At 43.8% G+C, this 23,405-nt stretch overlaps 1 long non-coding RNA gene across 1 annotated transcript; it reads right to left on the bottom strand.

The window, feature by feature from the left end:
* Window positions 1–4,334: 4,334 nt before the first annotated feature.
* Window positions 4,335–22,641, bottom strand: LOC138108903 (uncharacterized). The gene is made up of 3 exons (XR_011150108.1): window positions 22,486–22,641; window positions 21,052–21,145; window positions 4,335–4,386 (listed from the first exon to the last, which is right to left on the bottom strand). It is a non-coding gene; the product is annotated as an uncharacterized lncRNA (long non-coding RNA).
* Window positions 22,642–23,405: the final 764 nt, after the last annotated feature.

The raw sequence follows: 23,405 nt of genomic DNA, 5'->3' as shown, positions 1-23,405 counted from the left end.
AGATTTCCCATGTTCAGCAGCACATTTCTGAATCTATCACTTCATACTAGCCCCAGAAGAACTGCCATACCCTGCCTTTGAGGAAGCTCAGGGTGCTCACATACCTTCACTGCAGCTTTGATGGCTGGCTGGTCCCTCACTGAAGAGGACAAGAATTAAAAAAACATGCTTTATTTCCTAAGAAAAATGTATTTCACAGAGGAGGAACTTAGGGTATGGATTCCCTGTAGGAGGATTTAATTTACAACATGTCAGTTCAGACAAAATAATCAGGATTCTCTATATTCCTTTGTGGCAAGGAGTTAGAAAAATGGTTAATCAAATTTAGAATCAAGAACTGGACTCTCAAAGTTCTGATATAGTTTTTCAAAATTAGCATAAAAATTAGACACTATTAAATCCTTTGTTTCTTAAATTGACGTGGGCATAACAGAGTGCCATTTTTCCTTGTTCCCCTGACTATGAACTTCAGAAAGACTCAAGCAAACAAGGTGCTGAGAGCAGGACCTGCCAGGTGCAGGGATTCTCCAAGCAGCAACACTACACAAACCCCTAGTGCCAAAGCTCCTTGGTTTCCTTGGATGCAGCTCTTCAAGGGACATTTCAGGGAATGTCTTCTGATCTCAAAGCAAGAGAAGAATCAGATGTAAATTGCTTTGATTTGCTGTTATGGCTGCTGTCATACAAAAAAACCATTAGCACACCTGCAGAAGCACTCACCTCCCTAAAACTGAGACATTCCAAGTCATGGTGGTCAATTTGAGGATATTCTGAATGTTCCCTTCAAAACCCAAAAGATTGGTAAATATAATCATGAACTGCTTCACTTTCTGTACAGACGGACTACAGGAGATGGGAAAAGTTCACCAATTCAACCAATTTTCCTCAGGTTTGCTAGCCATGCCTCCACACTGCTACCCCTTCCCAGAAACTCCAGTGTGTTGTAATGGAAGGAGAGGAAGGAAAAACCTGGATGAATTAAAAACCCAACCAACTAAATGAAAAAACCCATCCAACAAACCACCTAACACACTAGAAGAGCCCTCCTTCTGCTTCTGCTGAGAATTCCATAAGGAAGCAGCCAGCACATCATATCCTGTTCCTGGAGGACCTTCTTCTCTCAAATTGTGAGATCCCCTTTTACCTCCTTCAATGAAACAGCAGATCAGAAAGGATTACCACAACGCTGCTTTTCAAACTCTTCTCCTAAAAATGGGGAGGAAATGGACATTTTTTGGGAATGTCAGTCACTTCTGAGAAAAAGTAATTCCTCCCTGATAACATGCACTTAGACCCTGATGCAATTAAAGTGATTACACATCCACAGCTCCTAAGTGCCCCTGGAAAACGGACAGGTCTGTACTTTCTGAGAGAATTGTCAGAATTCTGAGTTTGGTAGGAGGACACTCAAATCCAGGAAAAATGAACCAGTTTTATATTTCTGAATATAGTTCCAGAAATTCTGAGATCTCTAAAATTAATAGAATTGTCTGTGGTTTCTACAAAAAAAAAAATCATCATTTGTAACAGTTAAATTCATGTACAGATACTACTAAAAACAACAAAACTCCTCCATCCAAAAAATAGAAAAAATAATGTTGATGTTCAAAACTGAAAAAATCAAATTATTTAAAACCAGATGAAGTGCTTTTAAACAACTTTGGGAGCCATGTTTTTTTTGTCTCTACAAGCCTCTAACATGGGAAGTTTGCCTGTGGTGTGAGTGAGTCCCTGCAAGTCAGATTTAGCTTCAAGAAATTCGTGAAGTTTAGTTGCTTATCTTAGATTGTCCAGACTGCAATGGCCTGGAAACACACAGAGCAGTTTTGCAAGATCAGATTTTTCAAATGAAAATTCCAGTACTGATTGTATTTCAATCTGGCTGGAAATCTCTCCAGCACAGATTCTTTCGTACTGGTTTAATAGTTTCAGCTGAAATCTGGAACTTTAAAAGGGTATTGCAGAATTGAAAATTCTGCTTGAAAATCAGAAAGCCCTCAGATTTGGGTGTGATCTGAGCGGTGACAAAAAACCATACAAAACTCATCTACTTCCCGGAATTTTTTCCTGTCATTTCACTTCCAAGCTCTGCTTCAGGATTGAAGAATGTATCTTAACACTGTGATGCCATTTCCCACCATAAATATTGAAAATATTTCAGACCCCAAGAGCTGTCAGCAGAGTGACAATCTTTTAAAGGTAGGGCTGAGAAAAATTGGCAGTCCCCAACATAAAACCTCCGTAAGTATCCTTAACAGTATCTTTTTCCCATATAACAGGATTCTACTGCATCAGAAGAAATTATTTGGAAATTATACACTTATACACAAACAGAATCCCAGATCATGGGGTTTTTTCCGTGATTCATGAAAAAGAGGTCAACATGAAAACAGGGTATTTTTGACTTAAGATGCCTCAAAAAGCCAGCAGCAACCAAAGGTGTCCAGCAACAAAGAATCAAAGTATTCTCTTTGCTGCAAAAATATGAATTCACAGGCTTTACTGAGCAGGGAAAGCTGCATTTCAAGAGCTAAAATTTTACTGTACCTTCGGAAAAAGGGTTTCAGTTGCACAGGGTTACAGCCAGCTCTTTTCATCTCTGACCCAGAAGGCACAACTCCATAATGGGGCAGCTGCCAGAAAAAACTGCAGAGGCAAGAAATCAATCCATCAGGATTCCAGGAAAACACATTTTATTCAGTAAATAGCACCGTTTGCAAGCCTCCTTTCAAATGATGAAGCTCTTCTCTGAGGATACGTACAAGTTACACATGCACCTACCAGAAGTGTTGGAGGAACTTGCCAAACTGTGTTAGAAAATATGGCTGAGATAATTATTGAGCAAACCCATCTTTAAACCATCTTTGCAGCACAGAACACATCCGGTGTCTTCCCTGTGCATAATCCCTCCACCTGCTTCTCATCTCTCAGGGACTCCTGAGCGAGTGACAATATAAAGAGTGAGTAGGAGCGAAGGCAGGGCGTCCTGCCATCCCAATAAAACCCAAGCCCTGGAGACATATTCCTTTGGACAATTTCAGGACAACTATTGATCTGTAAAGCACAACAAGATGGGCTGCGCAACAACGCAACAATCACAGAAGCCGTTTGAAAAATCCATTCCTGCATTCGTGAACACCAAAGCGGCAAAAAATAAACAATAAACTGCTACTTAATAGTTTAGAATATCTAAAGTTAGTATTTTAGAAGATCAAGCAATTTTTCCAGACTGATAAAACTACTCATCAGCCAATTTTTATATGTTTTGCTGGAGACAAAAGTTCAGGCTGATTGGGAATGTGGGGAAGAAAGGCAACAAGGCTCATGCTCTTATAAAGGAGAGTTAGTGAGATTTTAAATCTTCCCTAAGTATTCCATGAGGCTGGATTTTATTGTGTTTAAAACAATACTACTCCATTAGCATCTCTGGTTTGGCAATACAAAGGGCTAAGGACTGAAAGGGCACGGTTTTCCATAGGAAAGTAGGTACTGCTGCTCAAGCAGTGAAAGGAGCCTGGTCCACACCTTCCGCGGTGCCTGGCAGCTGCTGGAAAGCACCCAAATATCACCTCTCACTGATGCAAATGGGCAGAGAACACAGCAGCAACATAAACAAACCATCCTTGAAAAGCTCCCCAACACACAGTAAAAAAATGGCAGTTTTTTTAATGCACAAACTGATACCAATCCACAAGAGTTTCCCTTTCAGCAGCTGCCAGGATAAATTTCCCCTTTAGGCAAATGCTCCAAAACCGGAGCCCATTGTCCATGAGAAATTGCAGCTTGACTTGAGCACACAGTGAAAAAAAAAAACCCAGAGAATTCTGCCCAGGGAAATTAATCATTCTCAGCACCTCTGCAGAGCCAGTCTATCCCTTCAGCCCTGACCTACATACCGCACACACGGCACTTCAAAACAGTCTGACATTTAAATCAAAACTCCTCAGCTTCCCGCTCCCTCCCTGCATTCCCAGCGGACGAATGGCCGACTGATTGGCTGCCCTTGAGATAACGGTATTTAGTGGTGCCCCAGAACACTTGTGGTCTCCTCTGGATTTTTTGCACCTTGGCATTGTCCTGAACTGAAGACTGGAGATGTCACCCAGTGGGGAGTTTGTTACACACCAATGGTGTTTCAAAGCATATAGGAAAGGTGGTGGGCAATGGACAGGGAATATTTAAAAATAATCACAGAGTCCTGGAATGGTCTGGGTTGGAAGGGACCTAAAAGCTCGTCCATGCCATGGGCAGGGAGGGACACCTTTCACCAGACTAGGCTGTTCCAAGCCTGTCCAAAGCAATGGTGTCACACCCACCTGGTTTTTTTGAGTTTCCTTCAGAAGAGGGGTTGCTCAGACAAGAACTTCACCACGCAGCACAGAACCTCTGCAAATTGAAACAAATTTTCCAGTTAAGGTAAAGCAAAGCTGATCAGGGAAAACTCTTCCTGATGAATAAGTCAAAGATAATGGACACAGGACAGAGGGAATTAAGTTAAAAGACGTGAGGTTTTTTGTTTAGAAGAACGGCATGTGTCAGAATGTTGTTATTTATATTTCTTTTTTAGTTTTTCACACTAACATGGCAAAGTTACTTATTTAAAATCCCATGTCTTGAGCACTTTTGAGCAGTAGCAGAAAGACACAACATCACTCTGAGCAACTGGTCTTCCAAGCTACCAAGTAACAGCACTTACAGCCCTGGTTCTGCCCACAGACAGACACAGAATATACGTCGCAACATGTGCAGAGGCTTTTTTGGGGAGGGAGGGGGAGTGGGGTGTGTCTCTTATGAATGATGAGACAGTAAAACTTTACACATTTACATTTCCAACTATGCCCGCTGCAATATGAAACAAGTATTATCCCAGTGTTAGTGGGGAGAAAGGTCCACTCCTGGGAAATCACTTTTGCTTCCTTTCAAACAGTTAACTGCAAAACCCATAATGCTGAGGCCCATAAAAATGGCATGGAGCAAACAGTAGAACATCATGGAAGTGTAACTGTTCAATGAAGAGTAACTCCAGCCAGTGTGGCTACGATTGCACACTTTTCCACTGTAAAAAAGAGGAGCCCATCCACATTTTGTAACTCCAGGGGGGATGAGTTCCACATTTCCAGGATTCCCCAGAGCCATAAGCAAGTTGCCTTCACCTGAGGCACTCAGGAGGCAAGGAAAGCTCCTGTACTAAATGATGTACCAGGAGCTTGGAGAGAATCCAAGAATATGGAGTGTCTGTCCAATGCTCTGATCACTCACCATCTCCCTCTTGGTTATCATTTTATTCTTACACTGCTGTTTTGGGATTTATTACAGACTAATTCCTATTGCTTTACCTTTAACTTGCAGAGAGAACTGCTAATGGGCAAAACTTACTGTACCTACAGAGGCTGTTTCCTTTGCTGTCCCACACCCCTCTCCCACAAAAAGAAAGCATTAATTGAAGCACCAACAGTCAGAGCAAGAGCAGTATTTTCCAAAACTGTTTTATTCCCTTTGTTTCACCACTATTAAAAAACGTGTGGCACACTCCATCTGCAGCCCTTGAATTTATTACCTTCCCCCAAATTCTGTGCTGTGAGGAACACCAGTGTGAGAGCCCAGAGTTTTCCTGATATGGAGAGGGGAGAACACGTGCTCACCCAGACCTAGTGCCTACCCGTTCCTGAGTGCCCGGTGAATGTTCCAGTGGGAAGCACTGCTTTTCCATGATGGTGGGATCTGCTGTGAAATTGCTGTATTCACACAAGCAGTGACCTTGCAGATAAAGCCTGGAAAGTGTACAACATCCTGTGTGCAACATTTTCTATTAAATACCTTAGGATGAAAGCACAATAAAATGAAATTTCTATAAAGAGTTGTGATTTTAATAATTTCAGTTACTAAGTTCAGTTTTCTGGAGATTTGGCAGGCTTTCCTGGAATATACTGGGATATCTGAAACCTCTTTTGTTCTCTTTTTCTATTTTTTTAACTTAGCTATTTGCAAACATCAATGAATAGTGGCAAAACATGACATTTGGAATTAACCCTGAAATCTTGGAATTGTCTGCTGACCAAAAAACCCAAAGCAGAATGCTTCAGTCTTCAAGCAGAGTATCTTTAATCCTCTTTTAATAACTAGGTTTCACTGTGTCAACATATTACATTATATCATATCAACCCCTTGATGGCTGACATGCTCCAAGAGCACAAGGGCAAGGTTTTTTACTTCAATGTTTCACAAAAATTTTATATGTGTTCATTTTACTGGCATTTACATTAATATCTCTCATTAGTTACAAGTTATCTGCTCATTGCAGGGCCTACAAATGGTCTGGAGGCCACAGACCCAAAGTACTGTGATTTAAATAAAAATAATAAAAAATGCACAGTATCCCTGTTTTTTTTCCAGCCATCAGATATCTGGATCGGCTGCACATTCCAACACTTTGGAAAGGAGATTCTGCCTCATGTAATAGCTAAAGGAATGTTCCAGTGTCATTGCTGGGGAGGGTGCATAGGGATGAATGTATTTAGAAAATAACTCGAAGACCTAACCTGTCTACTTTTTCATGAAGCCACCTAAACCCTTGTGTCTCCTGGGTATGTTTCAATCTCCAGGCAGCACAGTTCTGTTCTGTTCTAAGGTGGAACCCCAAGTATTTCAATCCACATCATGCTGCTCAGGCAGCCAAATAGCAGGGAACAGGTCCAAAGCCAGCTTCAATCCACGATTTTAAGTGTGCCCATCACCAAAACATGTAAATATAACGGGATACAAACTCTGCCCTCACTCACCTGACATTAGATACTCCTGCTTTATCTAGTACAGCTAGATAGATTTTTAAACAACTTTTTATTGAAACAGACTTCTTATCAATAGCAAAATGCAATGATCTAAATAAAATGTGCAAAAAAATAGGCTAAAAATCTGAAAATGCACTCCTTAAACTGCCAATTATCAAGATTTTTGTCAAATTCTGGTTTAATTTGTCTGATTCTGTCATAGTCTGTTGCCTTTAAATGCCAAAATCAATGGAAATTGCCTCTTAAGAGCAGAAGTTATGAGAGATCAACTCATTTTATCCTTATGCACAATAGGACCTTTTCAACAGACCTAGGTAGTCTAAGAGGAATGAAAACAAGATGTTGTTCATGGGATTTAATAAGGCTCTGAAGAAATTATGAAACCTTGACAAATCAAACAATTAATTAGATTGTGCAGGTTTGAACACCATCCCACAAAACCTTTTCCTAAGGATCTCATTTCCTACCAGATTTGCTCCAGCAATGACGCAGAAAAGGTTACCAATTTCTCCTTATGCTAAAAGCCTTCTCAAATGCGAATCCAGGAGGAAAGATTATCCAAACTGAGCGAAAGCCATTTTGAGGGAGGATGAGCTTGTAAACTTTACCAAGTTCACCATACAGGACGCATGACAGCGGTGTTCCAGAGAGCACCTTTGCAAATACCCTAAAGCCAAGAGGTGTTGGGTCTGGGAACACACTCGTGAGGGGTAGACCATACTTTGTCCATATCTGACCTGCCATCCCAGCTCCTGCTTCTCCAGGACCAACAGGAAGAATGCCTGAGAGAAGCAGGACTGCAGACAGCTCACATGTTTGCAATAACTTTGACAACAAACCTGCAGTCTGAATAAAATCTCTCTCAAGCGCAGCAAAAGCCCCAAAGACTTGGGGTATGAGGAGAAGAGATGCTGGTCCCACCTTTGCTGGGACCTTTCCCTGTGTAAGGAACATGAAGACACCAAGTCTCCAAATGTCACTCCGGGACTTTATGGCAAATTATGAATTGGTTTGGTGCTCAATTTCTAAAGTAGCAGAGAAACAAGGTATTTGTATTAAACGTACACGCAAGATCCATTTCCCTCTTATAATGTGTGATTGTTAAGTATTGTTAAAGGTCCTCACCGGTTTGCAGCTCTGTTCCAGCTCCATCACTGATCCCACACCAAAGGCACTGGTGTGTGTGGACAGACCACGGGCACACCAGTGGAGCAGGAATTAGCTCTGCCCTGATTCTCCTCGCACTTCCAGCAGCCAGATGCGGCTCCACACAATTTGGCACTGCGTGCTACTGGGCACTGTGCACGGCTCGTGGTGCCACCTGGGCTGGCCTAGTTTGCACTGGGCTAGGAAAATATAATTATCATATTTTCCAGCTTTACTCGAGCTGATCCCCAGAGTAGCAAAGTTTCCACATAAAGCAAACAGTACTTTTTCTTTGTATCCTGCCAGTCCTTGCAAATGGTACAGCTGAGAGCAGGAGTGTTTAAGTGATGAGAGTCCTTCTGAGAAGAAAGGAATAATTTGCTACAAACCTTTTCATGTTTTACCTCAGGCTGGTGTCAGTCTTAGGATAAACAGATGCGTCAATCTCCCTAAATATAAAAGTAATGTGCATGAAAGAAGCATATTTTTAATAGCTGAAAGCTGACAAAGAATTTACTATTTATAAAATAAGAGGCATTTTTCTTGTATACCTGAGAGAAATCAATAGGAAGAAACAAAGACCAGCCTAGTAGTACTTAGTATTCACAGAATGTTTTATTTCTTGCTCTCTAAGGTCACATTCCCAACAAAACCTGAACTTCCAGTTGACTGGACTTTGCAGAGGCTCATGAAACTCAAGGATTTTGATTTTAAGCAGTGCTTAAACCAGCTGTACACCCTATGGAAGAGTGGGGGAGATGGCTGACCCAGGGTGAAGTAACACTGGTTCTCATCAAGTTTAATTGCCAAAACTATCTTGCACTTATCAAACAGAGAGAGGAAGGAGAGGTCACTCTTGGGCTCTCCCATCTGCTTTTCCATAAGATTTCTACTTCCTCTTCCAAAGCACTGCACTGTCTCACTTTCCTGCTGGGCTCCAGCCCCAACAACTCCACCAAAGAAGGAGCTGCTGAGGGTGTGCAGAACAGGGGGGAGTACCACCAGTCACATCATCCCATGAGGACTCTATCCTGGATACACAGTCAGGAACACATCTACCGGGAGATGGGGGGAGAAACCCGCTACATAAATGCACACTACTGTGGCCAGTGTTTAATTTCAAATGGAACATATTTTTCTAAGAAATAACTGAAGCACTGGGGAATGCTGGAATTAAGTCAGAACATGAGATTCATGGGAAGCTTGCCAACCCTAGTAGCAATCCGAGTGAGGGCCACATTTGGCATCTAAAAGGATTGTTTTTCACTCTGATAATAGCAGCGAAAATTGGTCCATCAGGTCCAAACCTGGCAGTGGTTCTCATGGCCCTGGTGGAAGACTTCTCATGGTCTGTGAATGCAACACATGCTGAACTGACATTGGATCCCACCTCCAGGTCTGACACAGAAAGTTAAAAGCCTCCCATGTGGGTCTTGTTTGAAAAGATAGACGGAAAGGCAGGGGACTGAAGAACTACGTATGAACAATGATGGGCCCCATTTTGAGTTAGAGACATCCCCATATAGCTGTGGTACAAATTCACAATGGATTTACCATTCCTGTTGAACACTGGCTGCCACCAGGAAAAGAGAAGAACACACTATGGGCCTGGGCCCTGATGGAATCCTGCTATGGGCTGGATCACACTTCCTGGGATTGAGTTTGCAATACAGGAAAGCAAAGTATAGAAAACAAAAACTAGGTGTGAGAAACAGTATCTGTTTTCTGTCAGAAAGCCAACCAATGCCTGTCACTAGAGCTGGTCAACATTCCCAGGAATTAAAATCAGGCCCATTGACAAGCAAGAAACAAACACCAGATTCAGAATCAGATATATAAGGTTCATAAACACAGGTGTGGAGGGATTACTGCACAGTTACAGGGAATTTCATGAGGACATCCCAAGAAGCTCTTGTCCACAGGACAGACATGGTAACTGTCAATATGGACATTCCCATTTCATTCTATCAATCAAAGAAACCCAACCCTGAATACTTATCCCGAAGGACATGTGGCTGGCTCACGGACACCGCAGCCACATCAGCTCAGGTGCATTGAATTTCCAGGATGGAAACAGTCAGATTTCTCTCTTCCACCTTTGATCCCTGTCTTGGGGTGACTGTAGGATACTGTATTCCCTATCGTCTGCCCTATGCCAGACATGAATCCTGTGCCTGTGTCTTTAAGCTGGGTCCGAGAGAAAGGGAGGGGAAACAAAAAAAGGGAAGATTCTTTCCCTTTCCTTCGGGCCCCCACACTGGGCGCCAAAGGCACAGGATTCATGGCCGGCATAGGGCCAGACTGGAAGCTGGAAGCTGCCTGTGAAGTGCAGTGACATGAATGATACGGTTGTCACTGACAGCTCTCTCTTTTGATCTTGGTGATGTAAGGCGAGACTGAAGTGGGTGCTGCCAATGCTACAAAGCCACATTTTGAACCTGTTTTTCTCTTACAAAGTCAAGGCACTGCTAGATTCCAATGGCATGGGGCCTTGTCCAACCCTACATTCCCTGGGAGATAAGAAAGGCATTGACTGGGCTTTTAAAATATACACATGGAACTGCCCAGATGCTTCAGCCAAGAGAGCAAAAATGAGACAGAACCAAGTTCTGTTTGTCCATTCACATCCCATCACAGAAAAACTCCCTATCCAGACACACTATTAACCTAGAACAGACAACTGTGATCCAAATGTCATTTCAGCAGTCAAACAGGGATAGAGCACAAATGATTTACAAAATGAGCTTAATGCAGATACACATTTAGTCACAGCTGCTGTTCAGACTAGACTGGAAGAAATCCAAAAACCAGAAGGAAGTGAGAGCGTTGGTAAATTAGAAGGAGAGATCAAGAGCTTCTTCTGTAAAGAAATCCCAGCTTTGAAATCCAAAATATTTAATACCAACTACCAATATTTCTTCCAGAGCAATGGGAGGCATCTAAAAAGAATACCTGGAGTCTTTGTAGACCAACAAAAGCACACCACAACTTCTGTGTGTCCTTGAACTGAGCCAGCAAATCACAAAACCATGAGCTCGTGCTTATGGTGGCTGCTCAAACTATCCACAAAATTGGAGGCTTTTTAGAGTGAAGAGGAATATTAGTGACTGAAATTCGTACAGATGGAGCACTGCCCGTCATATGGGGGAGGATTGGGGTCAATCTTGTTAGACATAATAGGACTTTATTCATTAGGGATGAAAAGATTCGGCTCCTACCATTATAAGAGAGGATAAGTGCAGCCGTGCTTTAACCAAATTCACAGGAGGTTGAATAAGGCTGCTGAAACAAACTAGACAGCAAACTTCCAAGGGCTGCTGGAATATTTAAGATTCCACCTCGCCTGGAGGATGGATGCCTGCAAAACATAAATGCAATTTCTATTATGAAAAGGATAAAATTTCAAACTGCTGCTGGCTTATATAAGAATTATTGGGCCTATCAATCCATATAATCAAGGCATAAGCTGATCACCAACTGGAATGAGGAAAAAATCCCCTCTGCTCCAAGCCCAATGCAGCGATAGTGCTGGATAATTAACAGGATATTGAGGAGAGGCAGATTAACACCTTGCTTTAAAGCATCCAGAAGTGGGATATTAGGCCAGATGGACACTTATCTGCTCAACTAATGTAACTTCTACTCTTAGAAAAATACACCATTGCTCAACAGAAATTCCCAATTATTCCTGGGTTTTGTGCCATATGAATCACTAACCACTTGAACCACTGACATTTCAGTGGTTTTACTACAATCTGTGGCTCCTGCGATGTCTCAAAGTCAGGATCTCTCTTGCCACCCTCACTAATCACAACTGCAAACCAGGGAACAACTGTCTCCGATTGCTATGGCAAAGCCATAAACAGATTCCTGAATTCCAGGATGCAGGCCTTCCGAAGTCTGTCTGTTTTAGGGTACACTACAGCTGCTGCTATTCTGCTCCAAAGAGCGAGCCTGAGTTGTCTAACAGAGAAAAGTTGCCTTTTTTTGAGATGGTCATGTCAAAGAACTTTGAGAGAATAAGACACAGCAAGTATTCAGCACACATTAAATTATTTTGGCAACAAAACTGATGAAGAAAAACACAATAAAAATGCTACAAAAAACTTCTCCGAATGTTTCTTTGAAAGAATTTGTACGCAGCCAAGAGCTGCTGATTCCACACCAAATTCCCGGGCCAACCTTTTATTTCTTTCTTTTCATTTTCTAAATATTTTATTGGTACCTCTAAATTTTCAAGCTTTTTATTAGGCAAAGAGCATGTCTTGCCAATGACTTTTCCTCTACAACTCTGCAAGTTTTGTTTCCAGTGTTTTACCATTATTTTCAAGTATTTTAGGTTGCAAGATCTTCAGATTTTGCACCATTTAACAGTGGCAAGTCTCTGCTAAATGCCTGATACGGCAGTGAAACAGTTATCAACTTAATTATCAACACCAAGACTGTAAGGGAAGAGTCACCCAAGTAGAAATGAAAACCACCTACCTCAGAATCCCACAACTGCTCACCTGCACTCGATAGCACAGAAAGCAACTGCAGTTCTTGTTTCCTAAAGGAGAAATTCCACCTTTTCAAGATGGGAGAAGCTCCAGTAAGGTTGATTCTTTCCAGAACCATCTCACTAATGTTATTGCTAATTGTCACCTATTTCCTTCATGTTCATTTTAGACAACTGAAAGGAGCGAGTCTATGTTTTTAAAAGACATAAATCCTTCTTGGCTTAAATCTTTCTTGGCTGTTTAGTTGCAGTGACAATTTCCTATACATGGGTTTCAAGTGGTAATAACACTACAGTTCATCAAGACTCTGGTTTAATTTTTCCCCAGTAACGTTTGCCTTTAATTCTGTATGAAACGAGACAAGAGTTTTCAAGCTACATTGTTTCTGGGAAAACTATTTTCTTTTCCTTAGCACAAAATAAATATCTGCTTACTTCTATTTTATCTGAAAAAATGTTTTCAGAAAAATGCTTGGGAAATATTCAAATAATGTCATGTAATAAAACTTTACCAGGATATCCTGGAAATTTTAGAAAGCTCCAAGCTGTTCTGGGTCACACAGCCTACAGCAGGCTGTGAAATGTATACAGGGAAAGGCATCATGTATACAGCACTGGGAAAGGTTAGCTTTTAACCACTGTGCTGGATAAGCACAGGACAAGCAAAATTCATTTCAGAAGCTAAAGAGATGAAGTCATGTCACACTTGAGCTGCACTGAACTTCCTCAGCACTTTAGGGAGCTGTTCTAACCAGTCCCTAAGCTGTGTGTGCCTTCCCTGAAGTAGTTCAGAAGGTCTTCACAGGACCAAAGACATGCTCATACATTCCCTTGAGACTGGGCTCAAAGCAGTGGAATTCTCCTCCTTCCCCCTAAATCCCTGATGTACAACAAATGACATCTTGCAGGGTTGGGAAAAAATCTTTTTTACCAAACAAATCCTATTGTTTGTTTGATTCTTGTGGTTTCCTGATGCTGGCTGGAGTTTGGGGACAGCAGTAATTCCGTAGGCTCTAAATCAGCCAGTTGGCTGGCTTGGAGGCTGCTCTTACAAGGACACCAAGGAGCCTCTAACCACATTCTAAAGCAGAAACTCTTTTACACAAAAAAAATCTCAAAAATCAAGAATGCTTTCATTAACACCCTGTGTGCTAGTCTGAATTCAGGCTCTCTCAAGGATTAGGAGTGCCAGTACAGTTCCACAGCAAATGCTGGGAACCACCCCAGAAAACTCTGTGCTGCAAGTTGATACAGTAAATCTGTAAATTCAACACATCTAAACTCAAACCTTTAGTTATGCAATAATATAAGCTGCAGAAACACTTTCCCTGGAAGTGTTCAAGGCCAGCTTGGACAGGGCTTGGAGCAAGCTGGTCTAGTGGAAGGTGTCCCTGCCCATGGCAGGGAGGTGGAATGAGACAATCCTTCAAGGTCCCTTCCAACCCAAACCATTCTGTGATTCCATGATAGAACTTACTGCTTACATTTCCTTGGAACTTGCTAAAAACCAAAAGAAGATGGTATATGTTTTATAACTGGGTCAGCACAATAAATACTAATTAAATTAATAATGGTCTCCTGTTAGGCAAACGTTAGACTAACCAAGAACTTGAGTCTGCTACCCCCCAGACCACGGTTATTTTTCTAAAGAATTGTTAGTTTTGGAAGCACTTATGACGCCCGTCATATTTTTCGGAAATAGAACAACATTTCTTCTATCCTTTATTGGAGGAGACAAAAAATAACAATCCTAAAGAGGTGTGGCCATTAAAAATCATCTGCTATCTTTGGCCAGAGTGTGAGGAGGCAGCTCCAGCAATCGAGCCAGGTCCCCAGGGTAGAAAGAATTCTGTCTCTTATCCACATCCCAGGTTATTCCAGATCCTGAGTTCTGGCAGATCTAGTAAAAAACTGCACTTGATGACACTTGTAGTTTTGAAGCCAAGTCTTCTCTCTCTGCTACATCATAACTCTCCACAGCAAGGAGAAATTCCTGACTCTTCACTGACATCTGGCATTTACTTGTCACCCACGGGCACACACATTGGTCCTAAATCATCTCTAAGGTCCCTTCCAACACAAAACCAGCCTATGATCTTAAGAAATAGTTTATTTTCTACAGATATGTACTGTACTGCTATTAATATATATATATAAACAAAATCTCTCCCTGAAATCCTCACTCAACTACAGGCTTATGCCAGCTATTGGCCTAGCGGACAAACATTGCTGAACTACTTCTAAGTTTTGAACTGTATTCTGAACCATTTTAAGACATGTAAATGATTAAGCTTTACATCATAAGATATATATAAAGAAATACAGAGCACCTTGTATCTATTTTGTCCCCTTTCAATGTATATCAAACTGTTCTTCATTTCCAACTTTTATTATCTCCCCTCCTTTTTCTTAAAATCTGCAAGTCTAATTCTCAGGCAGGTTCTTTGTCCTACTGAAGTCAGAGAAATATACTGACTAAAAGGCCCTTTCCAAGTTTCTCATTCCCCATTAGCTGCCGTAGCCTTCCCCCCCAGATACTCATTTATTTACAGAGACATGTGAATTACAGCACTTCACAATGCTTTAAATAATTGTTACTGAAGAGACATCAGCCAGACAAAGAGCTAAAACCTTGGCTAGGATAGTTCTGCCTCGTCATGACAAGATTTAGTTGCTGTGTTCTTTCTGGATAGTGGTAAAAACTCAGAGCTGGGGAAGGATGTAAATATCTTGTCTGGCTGACCTAAGTACTGATGTAGAATACATTTGCTAAATGTTCTAGCAGAGGTTAGAAAATTGCTTGGAATGGCTTGGAAACTGCTCTGAATTAGAGGCAGTTAGTAGAGAAACAGCTTCATGATAATCAAAAAAATATTTACATCCTTAATACATGGAAACACATGGAGGATGACTTGAGAAGTAAAACCTGCAATTTCAAATTTATTTACTGACCTGACTGTAAGAGACTGTTTTTTATTGCAACATTCACAGCCAGATGACACGCATAAAAGAAGAGCATGTGTCAGCACTTCCTCTCCAGATGTTTTCTGTCCCTGCTCACCTCTTGCCTGGCTCCCTGCCTATCTCCTTGCTTCCTCCCACCTGAGACAGTCTCTGCGTGGCTTTCTCCACCTTCTGCTGCATCTTCTAGCCCATCCCTTTTCTACCTGAACAAACACAGGTAATTTCCATTCTGCAAACTGTCAGAATATCTACTAATTTCTCTACTTGTCTAGAGCAACTCAGCCAGGAAATTGGTCTTGGATGCACCAAAATATCTCCAAAGAAAGGCTATAAATCACGGCACTGCTTTCTCAGATACAGAGCAGACAGCACTGAGGCCTCGTGGAATGAGCCTGTTCTCACCTCAGCATGAGGGCTTAAGAAACCTGGGTTATAGTTTGGATAACTGGGTACGTTCCTGAAAATTCCACTCTAGCATGAAGTAGAACTTTCTGGGGGCTCTTTTCTTTCATAAATATCACACACACCTGCTGCTGCAGAGGAGACTCAGGTCATCGAAGGACTAGTACATGACTAGCAATTGTCAAATTTGTGCGATTATCCAGGAACCTGCACCAATTCCGCAGTTTGATTTTCTTCAAAGCTTGGCAGCAAACACAGACTACTCAAGTATTATGTTTCAGGGCCTTCCCCCACCCCTGAGGGATAGAAGACCAGGACCATGACACTGACCAGTGAACATCTGAATTGCAACAATCAAGTGTCCTGGTCATTGTTTAGAGCCAAGGGGTGCTGTAGGCAACCAGAGGAATGGCTCAAAACAGCCAGGTGGGAAGTGAGGCGGAGGGGAACAGGGTGAGCTCTCCCTAGGTAAAGGAGACAAGCACAGCCACTCCCCTGCGCCTTTGAGCCACTGTCAGCCTCCCGTCCACACGCAATGGCAGAGGCCGGCTGCGTGGCCTGCCCCAGAAAGGCAGATTAGTCTGTGATCTGCCCAGAAACGGCCACGACTGACCCACGGCCTACTGAGAGCCCGTAATGGCAGTGACTGACCCACAGACTGCTGAGAGCCCCAAAATGGCAGCAACTGACCACAGACTGCTGAGAGCCCCAAAATGGCAGTGACTGACCCACAGACTGCTGAGAGTGTCAAAATGGCGGGAACTCACCCACAGACAGCTCCAACATGGTGGCAACTGACCCACAGCCTGCTGAGAGTGTCAAAATGGCGGGAACTGACCACAGACTGCTGAGAGCCCCAAAATAGTGGCAACTCACCCACAGACTGCTGATAATGTCAAAATGGTGGGAACTGACCCACAGCCTGCTGAGAGACCAAAACAGGTGGTAACTGACCCACAGCCTGCCCCAAAATGGCCGTGACTGACCCACAGACTGCCCCAAAATGGCAGGAACTGACTCATGGCCTGCTGAGAGCCCCAAAATGGCAGCAACTGACCCACGGCTTGCTGAAAGCCCCCAAATGGCTGTGACTGACCTATGTCCTTACACAAAATGGCTGTGACTGACCGACAAGACTACTGAGAGTCCCAAAACGGCAGCAACTGACCCACAGTCTTCTAAGAGCCCCAAAATGGCAGCAACTGACCCACAGACTGCTGAGAGCCCCAAAATGGCGGGAACTCACCCACAGACAGCTCCAAAATGGCCACGACTGACCCACAGACTGCTGAGAGTGTCAAAATGGCGGCAACTCACCCACAGCCTGCGGAGAGTGTCAAAATGGTGTCAACTCACCCACAGGCTGTCCCAAAATGCCAGGAACTGATCCACAGACTGCTGAGAGCCCCAAAATGGCAGTGACTGACCCACAGACTGCTGAGAGCCCCAAAATGGCGGGAACTCACCCACAGACAGCTCCAACATGGTGGCAATTGACCCACAGCCTGCTGAGAGTGTCAAAATGGCGGGAACTGACCCACAGCCTGCTGAGAGCCCCAAAATGGCGGCAACTCACCCACAGATTGCTGATAATGTCAAAATGGTGGGAACTGACCCACAGCCTGCTGAGAGACCAAAACAGGTGGTAACTGACCCACAGCCTGCCCCAAAATGGCCGTGACTGACCCACAGACTGCCCCAAAATGGCAGGAACTGACTCATGGCCTGCTGAGAGCCCCAAAATGGCAGGAACTGACCCACGGCCTGCTGAAAGCCCCCAAATGGCTGTGACTGACCTATGTCCTTACACAAAATGGCTGTGACTGACCGACAAGACTACTGAGAGTCCCAAAACGGCAGCAACTGACCCACAGTCTTCCAAGAGCCCCAAAATGGCAGCAACTCACCCACAGACTGCTGAGAGCCCCAAAATGGCGGCAACTGACCCACAGACTGCTGAGAGCCCCAAAATGGCAGTGACTCACCCACAGACTGCTGAGAGCCCCAAAATGGCGGCAACTGACCACAGACTGCTGAGAGCCCCAAAATGGCGGAAACTCACCCACAGACAGCTCCAAAATGGCCACGACTGACCCACAGACTGCTGAGAGTGTCAAAATGGCGGCAACTCACCCACAGCCTGCGGAGAGTGTCAAAATGGTGGCAACTCACCCACAGGCTGTCCCAAAATGCCAGGAACTGATCCACAGACTGCTGAGAGCCCCAAAATGGCAGTGACTGACCCACAGACTGCTGAGAGTGTCAAAATGGCGGGAACTCACCCACAGACAGCTCCGACATGGTGGCAACTGACCCACAGCCTGCTGAGAGTGTCAAAATGGCGGGAACTGACCCACAGCCTGCTGAGAGCCCCAAAATAGTGGCAACTCACCCACAGACTGCTGATAATGTCAAAATGGTGGGAACTGACCCACAGCCTGCTGAGAGACCAAAACAGGTGGTAACTGACCCACAGCCTGCCCCAAAATGGCCGTGACTGACCCACAGACTGCCCCAAAATGGCAGGAACTGACTCATGGCCTGCTGAGAGCCCCAAAATGGCAGGAACTGACCCACGGCCTGCTGAAAGCCCCCAAATGGCTGTGACTGACCTATGTCCTTACACAAAATGGCTGTGACTGACCGACAAGACTACTGAGAGTCCCAAAACGGCAGCAACTGACCCACAGTCTTCCAAGAGCCCCAAAATGGCAGCAACTCACCCACAGACTGCTGAGAGCCCCAAAATGGCGGCAACTGACCACAGACTGCTGAGAGCCCCAAAATGGCGGGAACTCACCCACAGACAGCTCCAAAATGGCCACGACTGACCCACAGACTGCTGAGAGTGTCAAAATGGCGGCAACTCACCCACAGGCTGTCCCAAAATGCCAGGAACTGATCCACAGACTGCTGAGAGCCCCAAAATGGCAGCAACTGACCCACGGCTTGCTGAAAGCCCCCAAATGGCTGTGACTGACCTATGTCCTTACACAAAATGGCTGTGACTGACCGACAAGACTACTGAGAGTCCCAAAACGGCAGCAACTGACCCACAGTCTTCCAAGAGCCCCAAAATGGCAGCAACTGACCCACAGACTGCTGAGAGCCCCAAAATGGCAGCAACTGACCCACAGCCTGCCCCAAAATGGTGGGAATGAACCCACAGACTGCTGAGAGCCCCAAAATGGTTGCAACTCACCCACAGACTGCCCCAAAATGGTGGCAACTGACCCACATACTGCTGAGAGTGTCAAAATGGCAGCAAATGACCCACAGCCTGCTGAGAGTGTCAAAATGGCGGGAACTCACCCACAGACAGCTCCAACATGGTGGCAACTGACCCACAGCCTGCTGAGAGTGTCAAAATGGCGGGAACTGACCCACAGCCTGCTGAGAGCCCCAAAATAGTGGCAACTCACCCACAGATTGCTGATAATGTCAAAATGGTGGGAACTGACCCACAGCCTGCTGAGAGACCAAAACAGGTGGTAACTGACCCACAGCCTGCCCCAAAATGGCCGTGACTGACCCACAGACTGCCCCAAAATGGCAGGAACTGACTCATGGCCTGCTGAGAGCCCCAAAATGGCAGGAACTGACCCACGGCCTGCTGAAAGCCCCCAAATGGCTGTGACTGACCTATGTCCTTACACAAAATGGCTGTGACTGACCGACAAGACTACTGAGAGTCCCAAAACGGCAGCAACTGACCCACAGTCTTCCAAGAGCCCCAAAATGGCAGTGACTCACCCACAGACTGCTGAGAGCCCCAAAATGGCGGCAACTGACCACAGACTGCTGAGAGCCCCAAAATGGCGGAAACTCACCCACAGACAGCTCCAAAATGGCCACGACTGACCCACAGACTGCTGAGAGTGTCAAAATGGCGGCAACTCACCCACAGCCTGCGGAGAGTGTCAAAATGGTGTCAACTCACCCACAGGCTGTCCCAAAATGCCAGGAACTGATCCACAGACTGCTGAGAGCCCCAAAATGGCAGCAACTGACCCACGGCTTGCTGAAAGCCCCCAAATGGCTGTGACTGACCTATGTCCTTACACAAAATGGCTGTGACTGACCGACAAGACTACTGAGAGTCCCAAAACGGCAGCAACTAATCCAGGGACTGCTGAGAAACCCAAAAAGGTGGTGACTGACCCATAGCCTGCTGAGAGCCCCAGAATGGCAGCAACTGACCCACATACTGCTGAGAACCCCAAGATGGTGGCAAGTGACCCAAAACCTGCTGAGTGCCCCAGCATGGCGGGAACTGACCCACAGCCTGCTGAGAGACCAAAACAGGTGGTAACTGACCCACAGCCTGCCCCAAAATGGCCGTGACTGACCCACAGACTGCTGAGAGCCCCAAAATGGCAGTGACTGACCCACAGCCTACTGACAGCCCCGGAATGGCTGGGACTGACTGCTTGGGCCCCACAGTGAACATTAAAATGCAGCCATGCCTGGAGGAAGCCCCAGGAGACCAGAACAGATAAAAGGAAATGACACATGGGTCCAAAGTCTCCACTACCCTGGATTTAATAGCAGCTGAGACCACACTGAATCCTAGCATGATCATGATATACTTTCTCTTTCTTTTCTCTCTTTCTTTCCCTCTTTCTTCTCCTACCTTCTACTTCTCAAAATAATACTGTAAGCCAGACCAAAAAAATCCAGTCAACACCTTAGTAAGTGCCTTGTTGTGTCTGGATTAGTTAAAGTTGGCTGAGTTTAAGTTTGCTAAATTAAAGCTTGTGAAGCACCTTACTTTGCCTGGATGTTGTTTTTAAATTTGCCAAGTAACTTTGTCTACCTTTGCAAGTTTGCAAGTAAAAGTTTGTTACTGAAACTCCCGAGAATTTGGTTGTTTCTCTATACGCTGCCCAGAGTAAATCAAACTACATTCCCCTAAACCCACCGAGCAGGTTAGGGCATCATAATCTTTAATTCTGAATTAGTTCTTTATAAAAACAACCAACCAACCAACCCAAACACAGATCCCACCAGAAGGAAATGTCATCTTTTAAATGGCTTGTGATAAATAACTGCTTTTTATCCCACTCTAGTGTTACCAGGTGGATTATTCCTGGCTTATTTGTGGCATGAGGCACTTAAAAGATGGGTTAGCAGTGTCCTTGTCAGTGCTGGGGCAACAGGTGGACTCAGACCTTGGAGGGCTTTTCCAATCTTAAAACTCTAGGATTCCATGACCAAAAAAGCGTATTTCCCATGTACTCCTTGGGAACCCACCTTCAGGTTCCTTTGGGCAGGGCTGCCTTCTCCTGAGCACTGACTTTGTGCTTCCAACCAGAGTTCTCCTATACTCCAAAACCCCCCAAAAGCACTGCAGGAAGAAAAAAAGACAAATTACTTGCAGCTGGGTCAGAGAAGTCTATGAAACAATAAAAGGCACTTCATCCTATCAGCTTTAGGAGAAAAAAAATTAGTGTTTCTGAGAGAAAACTGTTAGAGAACACTGATGCAAAAAAAGTGGGTTTGAGGTGCCACAAAATATTTGGAAAGTTGCTTGTTTCAGTTTGAAAACTCCTGGAAGCGTGACAGAGTCCAACAGATGTGCACATGTGGCAATGCAGTGTGAGCTCTACCTGCTGACATACCTGTGCCAGCTTAGCCCACTTTCAGTGAATAAAAACAGTGGAGAAATGAAGCAGCAGGATCATGTGCAAGTGATCAGCCAGGATCATGAGCAAGTTTCACTGAGTCTAAAATGACATAGGTTGTTTTTTTTTCTTCAAGAACCCAAATTCTCTCACCAGAGAGAAAACCAGACACCCTGATTCCTTCAGGAATAATTTCTCTACCCCATTAATAACCTTAGCAGGCCAATTAATCACCACCCAAGGAAGAACCTTTAAGAACAGTGAGTACTTTCCTCCCTCCCATCACTTACCACAATACTTTGCCTAGGTTTAGTTCAATTTCAGCAAAGAAGTGTCTGAAATTTGGAGGTCAAGCACATAAAAGTCTAAGCTAGAAACCATGTTTTTTATCAGAGCTTTATATTAGGGCCTAAAATCAAAAAGAACCATGAGAACTGCAGTTTTTCCAATACACTACTAATATGGAAAATTTGAAAAAAAAAATTCAGGAATGCTTACTGAAAATCTTAATTTGTTTTTTTCAAGACAGTAAAACAGTTGGATCAAGTGTTGCTTACAAGACAAGCATCTTGAAAATAAATCTGAGAAACTCATTACAAGAAAGCACTTTGAAAAGGATTGAGAGCAATTATCAAAATTTGCATTTTAGAATGGAAAAAAGAGGAAAATATACATGAAGTATTTTGAAGCTGCAGTTTACCTTTCTTTACAATAGCAGTTTTCCCTTGCAATTCTAGATAGAGACATGAGTTTCCACTACAATACAGTTAAAAATGACAATTTTTTCCTCTTACAGACAGAAAATCACCTATTAAATCAGCGGCAAAATTGCAGATTTTCTTAAGGCTCACACATGTACAGAAAGACACAGACAGAAGTGTGTGTGTGTACATATGTGTATGTGTTTAGGCACTAGAATATACTTACTAGGCCAGTGTTTTCAAACTTCATTTGAAGCCCAGCCATGTCCCTCTCAGCAGTAAGAAGCTTTAGCCTCCCTCCCAGGATGTGCTATTAAAAACAGTGACATCTCTTTGCATACAAACAATGCTGGAATGCTCACCCAGCTGAGGGATCCATTTTCCTGAGCACTCAGACGTGGCTAACGAAGAGCTTAATTCACCCCAGGTACAACTGCAAGGACTGCAATAAGAGAAAAAAGGCCGAACGTGTTTCAAGGTCAAAGCAGATTTTTTCAGAACTTTACAAAACCACTTTTCCCCATCACCTAGGGTTTCTCTCACATGAAAATATCACATCTGCTGTCTTTGTTTTTTTCTTTTTTTCTTTTTTTGTTTGTTTGTGGTTTTGTTTGTTTTGAGGGTTTGTGGTTTTTTTTTTATTTTTGTCTGTTTGTTCCTGCCCCCCCAAAAAAACCCCCACCAAATGCAGCAGTTTTAGCAGTTAACTCTCCTGGGATAAGGGACAGAACTATTTTCTGGCCATATCAAACATGGTCCAACTGCTTCTCAGTTTGGAGCAGTGGAAATGTTCTAATGTTACTGAGGTACCCAACAAGTGGATCCTCATTTCTCTTAATCAGAAAAATCCTGTGTGAGTAAAAAGTACTAGTCCTGAGAAAGAAGCAGTGGAGTGACAGAGCTGGCCACCCAGTCATTTGGAGCATTACTCCAGAACTACTCTCAAATCCAGGCATCTCACCAATTTCTTTTTTTTTTTAAATTTTCATTATTCAGATTCCCTTCTTTGTGTCATTTGCCTCACTGCCCAGGTGATCTCACCAGGAGAGTCCACACACTGGCACATGGTTGTTCATCCTGGTTCCTGCCATGTCAGCTATCCCTCCATGGACTAATGTCTCAGCATGATTCAGGAAACCTCTCTTAACAAGACAGCTTTGACAACTCCATCATTACACAATAAAACACACTTTTTGTTTTTAAACCAGGGTTCACATTTGCAGAGCACAGGATCCGTCAATAAAATGGGGTGATAAAGCAATCAATATCATTCTGTCCCAAA

The sequence above is a fragment of the Aphelocoma coerulescens genome, chromosome 4 (genome assembly GCF_041296385.1).
Source record: "Aphelocoma coerulescens isolate FSJ_1873_10779 chromosome 4, UR_Acoe_1.0, whole genome shotgun sequence".
Lineage (NCBI taxonomy): Eukaryota > Metazoa > Chordata > Aves > Passeriformes > Corvidae > Aphelocoma > Aphelocoma coerulescens.
The sequence above is the reverse complement of the archived record's forward strand: the minus strand, read 5'-3'. Positions and strand labels throughout refer to the sequence as shown.